This window comes from Vicia villosa, linkage group LG6 (assembly GCF_029867415.1).
Source record: "Vicia villosa cultivar HV-30 ecotype Madison, WI linkage group LG6, Vvil1.0, whole genome shotgun sequence".
Taxonomy (NCBI): Eukaryota; Viridiplantae; Streptophyta; class Magnoliopsida; order Fabales; family Fabaceae; genus Vicia; species Vicia villosa.
In genome coordinates this window covers 116,521,517-116,527,366 of record NC_081185.1, presented here as the reverse complement: position 1 = coordinate 116,527,366, position 5,850 = coordinate 116,521,517, and the positions used below count along the sequence as shown (strand labels likewise).

At 32.3% G+C, this 5,850-nt stretch overlaps 1 non-coding gene across 1 annotated transcript; it reads right to left on the bottom strand.

Annotated features, from left to right (window-relative positions):
- Window positions 1–3,165: 3,165 nt before the first annotated feature.
- Window positions 3,166–3,239, bottom strand: TRNAV-AAC (transfer RNA valine (anticodon AAC)). Its single transcript has one exon. It is a non-coding gene; the product is annotated as a tRNA-Val (tRNA).
- Between the last annotated feature and the right edge of the window lie 2,611 nt (window positions 3,240–5,850).

The window sequence follows — 5,850 nt, the reverse complement described above, 5'->3', positions numbered from 1 at the left end:
CAAACAATAAAAAGGACTCCACGAAGTTATCCTCTAACTTCAGCGGACTACTCCTGATTACCCGCGCGTTATCCACATGAAGAAAATATTCAAACAGAAAGGGTGAGTATTTCATAATTATTACAGAAGACATAAGGAATCAATATAGTAGTGGTATATAAATAATCAATCACTTATATATCGATACAACACATCCTCATGCTTCACATACTTACTCACACCTGCACATCATCATTTATTCATGACATCAACATACATTTCATTCACAATCATCATTTAAAGCATTCACATCACGAATAATTAAACATCTTTCAATCATGCAATATCAGAACAATGCAATGCAACATCAATGGACTCATGCATGTGGTACCAACACTTAACTAATTACTCAGTCATCGTTCTCCAAGGATCTCCACCATAGGATCGATTCCCGCTTGGAACCGAAGCACATCACAATATTGCACTCAATCCTCACAATGGGATTAAGAGCCATCACTGGACCAGTGGTCCTACCAACGTCGTTGGACTATCGTCCTACAAACATCACTAGACCAATGGTCCTACCTACATCACTGGACTATCGTCCTACAAACATCACTAGACACCCGTCCTACAATCATGCTATGAATGCTTGATACTTAATGTCACAAAATCAACGACCACGACTAGTCAAAATAGCATCGTCATTCATTTATTCATCAAAATCATATCATTATTCAAACGCACAAACTTCATAAATATCTTGGTCAACTCAATACATAATCATCAATTATCATGTTATCAACCAACACAACAACATTCATAACAATCAAGTATAGAAATACATGAATTCACATAATCAAGTTCCATACAAATTGCCCCCTAAACCTACCCAAACATACACGATAAATTCTAGAAAATTCTCAGAAATTAGGGTAAAATATAAGCTTCCATATTCTGAAGTCATTTTTGAAAATATAAAATTTCGTCCTATGAACCCGCGCTAAGCAGTTCCTATACCGCGCTAAGCGTGTTCCTCTCTGACTTGACTCTCTTTTTATTTTCAAAATGCGCGCTAAGCGGGCTCTGCGATATTTTGTAGAAAAATCCTGCGCGACCTGCATCGTACCAGTCCCAAACTTTTGTCTCAAAACAGATTTGAATCATTATTTTCCTGCGATTTAAGGTCTATTAACCTAGTTCTAAAATGGATTAATTATTCTAATCACAAAAACACAACCGTTCAACATACCTCCAACAATCTTCATCAAACCCTAGACCTTCAAATCCATAAACATGATAGATTTGATTCTAGTTCACATTATCATTTACCAATTCATCAATAAACAACATCACACATCGTATTAATTATACAATCAAAAAAATTCATCGTGGTAGTTCATCCAAATCATACAATTAATCATAAAATCCCAAACATAAAACCAAACCTACAATTATCAATCCCCTAGGGCAAATATAATAATTAGGATAATGTCACTCCTGAGATTTTCATCCAAGTACAAACGCAAAAGTGGCGCAGAAATAAAGTCGTCATCCGTGTGTATTTATCCCAAAAGAGAGAAATGAAACATAGAGTAAACTCGAGGGAAGGATAAGCAAAGCCATCGCGAACAAGAGAAATGGGTAAGGGATTCGGCTACGCGAGGGGAAGGTGTTAGCACCCATCACGTCCATCGTACTCGATGGGATCCACACTTGTTGTCTAATCTATGGGTGTAAAAGTCTACGTCTAAAGCTAAGAACTAAAATGGATGCAAAATATATGGAAAATAAAAAGTTGTGCTCGCCTAGGCCATACCTCAATGCCTACGTATCCCATTTAAGGAATCTAAGTTATCGTAGTTCGGCTAACTAGTTTTGTTTGTTTTGTGTTTTTTTAGGTAAACAATTACATTCGCATCCTACTACAGCTCGACCTTTGGAGAGCCAAGCAAGGGAGGTAGGAAGGAAATAACGTGCTCTTAAGCGTCGTGAGGCAAAAGAAAAAGAAAGAGTTGGTTTGTGTTTTAATATGCTTGAAAAGATAACCTAAGGCGAAAGGGAAATCTCTACCTATGTTAGCATACAAAAGGGAACTCTATGCTAAGCCTAGCAACCCTATGAGGAAAACGTCACATAAAAGCAAAAGCAAACAAACTCGAGCATCGCTCGAGCAGCAAACAACTAACCAAGGTCATGTGCCATTAAGGTAGTAAAATGGAATCAAGATAAGATACGAGAAGTTTTAGCCAAGGTATCTATACCATGGTATCATGTCACAAAGGCAAGAATTTTAGAGTGATTTTAAGTAATGTTTCTCTTACAATTATCTGACATTTATTCATTAAATGGTTTTAATGATTTGATTCAATATCATTAAAGTGTTTGGCATAATTCTATAATGCTTTTAAGATATTCCAAAAATTTGTTTTTTTTATTATTATTCTGTTTAATACAAAATCTCTATAATAATATATATTCTATGAGTCAAAAGGTAGTGTATTGACAGTGTAAAATAGTTTTGCACTGTCATCCAATCAAAATTTAACATTTAATCATGTTATATAATTTATTAAAAATAACAGTATGATTTGACACTTAACATGATTGTGATTGATTGAGAGTGTAAAATAATTTTACAATGTCAGTATATATATAATTTATTTTCATATTCTATTGTATATTGTGTGTAATCTTCTTGAATGGACTTTTTTATTATTAAGAATGATTTATCATATTTTTTTGAATTATGTTTTGCTTTTAAGTACACATTTTATTGTATATTATTTGTAATCTTCTTAAATGGACCTTTTCATTAAGAATGATTTATCATATGAAAAAAAAAAAACAAGCTAAAACAATTAAAGGAATAAAACTTATAAATTGTGTTATTGTTTTCTTAATAAGTATTAAGTATTATTATATGTTTATGTAATTGAAAACTTCTTGTCCTAAAATTGGATCATATTTTATTTTTACGGATTATTATCATTCTCTTTCTAGACTTTCATTATTTAAATGTGGAATTTTATATTTATTAGAACATTGACATTCATGATCTCTATCATGCATAACTACAATGTTACAAATATGTGATTGGACTTCAATCACAAAAAAAATTCAAATGACTTCACCTCTGCACGGACAAATGAATATCATAATTATAATTGCAAAAAAATTTATTAATGGCTTCGTCCAAGCTCGAATTGGGGACCTTCAGTGTGTTAGACTGACGTGATAACCAACTACACCACGAAACCACATTGATTAATTATGAATGGGACAAACCCTAAGATATTGATGACTTATATGTGATGTTGATTTTATGTGAATAGGTATATAAGCCTAATTGAAATTGATTTTAGAATTGACCTAAGGTATTTTAATTAATTAGGATGAATATTGATGTATTTGAGAATGCTTTGAAGAAAACTTTTGCAACTTATTAAGGATAAATGCTTAGTATTTTGCTTATAACTATTGCTACATAGATCTTTCAAGGTTGAAACTTGGACAATTAGAAAATAGATAAAATTTGCCACGAAATAAACTCTAGAAAAGCTTAAATTGGTTAAATATAGGTAGAGAAATATCAATTTTCAATTGAAAGATTGAAATCGTGTGATATTGTCTATAAGTTTATATGTGTGTACGCTTGATAATTTATTGCTATACATATTATTTTGGCTTAGATTGAAACTACTAGAAATTAAATACAAGTATACATTACATAGGATTTTGAATTGCTTGAATTAATTAAAATTTGATTGTGATGATTTAACTATAACTTCAATATTGTTTTTGAAGTAAGCTCCTTAATTAGTGGTATTGTATTTTGTTTTATAAAATTGTACTAATTAAGGAGCTTACTTCAAAAACAATAATAATCTTAATACATTAGACATCTTAGGCTTTTAATGAATATATTCTTACAAAATCAATTATGTTTGATATTTAATTATTTAGGCAAAGTTAATTTTTGGTTAGTAGAAAACAATTTTGGGACTGTTTTAATAAAAAATGCATATAAACAATATGATTAAAGATTTTTTTTAAATACACTGTGTACAAATATTATGTTATTCTAGGGTAAGTAAATATGGAGATTAATGTTCGGGTGTTGTAGGATGAATGAATGAATAAGTAATTTAGATAGAGGAATTTGATTGATAACACGTCAAGGCAAATGTTATGTAAAGAATATGATAGGTTAGATTATTTGATAGTTTGAGAACATTATAAGTTTTAGTGTTTTAAAGTAAGTATAGATTAACCCTATAAAGGGAGGAATCAATAAAGAGAGAAGTAAATTTGATTTAGAATGACTTTGGTTACTCGTAAGTGAGTAATTAGATATAAGTCAATTTTTATAACATGTCAGTTTATAAAATTTTTAATATTATTTATAATTTAAATAAATATAAAAAAAACTAATTACTTTATTTATTAAGGGCCCATTTTAAAAATTAAAATAGGACATCTAAATTGTTTGAGACAATCTTGTATATTTTAAATGCATCATTTTTAATTATTAGTTTTTTAAATTTAGGTTCATTTTTTAAATTAGCACAAAGTCTCCAGATTGATAGGGCCGCTTATGCTAAAAAAAAAAGTCCAAAAGGGTATCTTGAAGGACCCTTTATTTCTCTTAAAAAACTCGAGGGGAGTTGTCCTTGATGACGGACGAACTAATGGAAACCTCATACCGGTATTTTGAGCGGGGGAAAGAGCAAATAACCTTCCTCTATCTTGGGTTAGACTTAAGCCAAATGAATTTGTTCAAGGTGATCTGATCCGCGAAGACTAGGTGGTGGACGACGAGGAGGTCCTACCCTCTAGTGAGTTCTCTCAAAATGAGCACGAGGTCCATAAGGCGATAAAAGATATCCTACAAGGGAATGATGGTCACCAAGAGATATTTTGGAGGAACGAAGAGCTTCGGTGGATCAATGAGTTTATGGCTTACTTTTTCATACCTTTAGTGGCTTTTTGTAATGGTGCTCAAAGGATTTATGTAACTATTGTCTTTTCTTTCTAATGCCCTTAGAGGTTCTTTTGTACTCTTTCCCCATCGGGGACTAATTAATCGGTAGGCTTATACACCCTTGTCTTATTTGCTTGAATTATATCACATTATCACTAATAGGTCTTGGCATCATTGTGGCTTAGTGATGGCGAGAATTCCTCCATGAGGAATGATAATGTTGTCCCAGGAGTGACAAAGATTCCAAGATGAGGACCTAGAGTATGTGCTTGCCTTAAGGGCTACAAGGATACCTTCACGAGGATCTAACTTAGGTAATTTCTTCAAAGTGAAACAAGAATTCCTTCATGAGGATCCAACACGTATGGTCGCCTCCATGGACGGTTTCGATAAAATTTCTTTTGTTCTTGAGTTTCTTGAAAATAAAGAAACCATAGTCCAAATTTATATAATAACATGAGGAGTCTCATTAAAAACCTATGTGCCTCATTGAAAACGTAGGGGAAAATAATGCTCCCCACCAAGCAAAGTATGTCAAAAATTTAACATACAAGCGTCATAGATTGCAACTAGCCTAAATAAACCAAAAACTAAATGAAACTAAGCTAAATATGGCTTAACGTCTAAACAATTAAAATATTTCAACAAAGATGCTCTCATATCGCATTTGTTCTTTTGTAGAGTGGAACAGTCATGCCCTCATCCTAAGAATTTAATTATCGTGCCTAGGCTTCTAACTTTACGCCTATAATGCTCATTCTTGTGGTACTAGTCTTATTCAACTTCTGCTTTCCTATGTAACACTTACTGTTCTCCTTGGATAACCCTTACTCTCCCATCTAGGAGTGGGTATTTCAGGCAGAGGTATAATATAGATAGGGCAGATC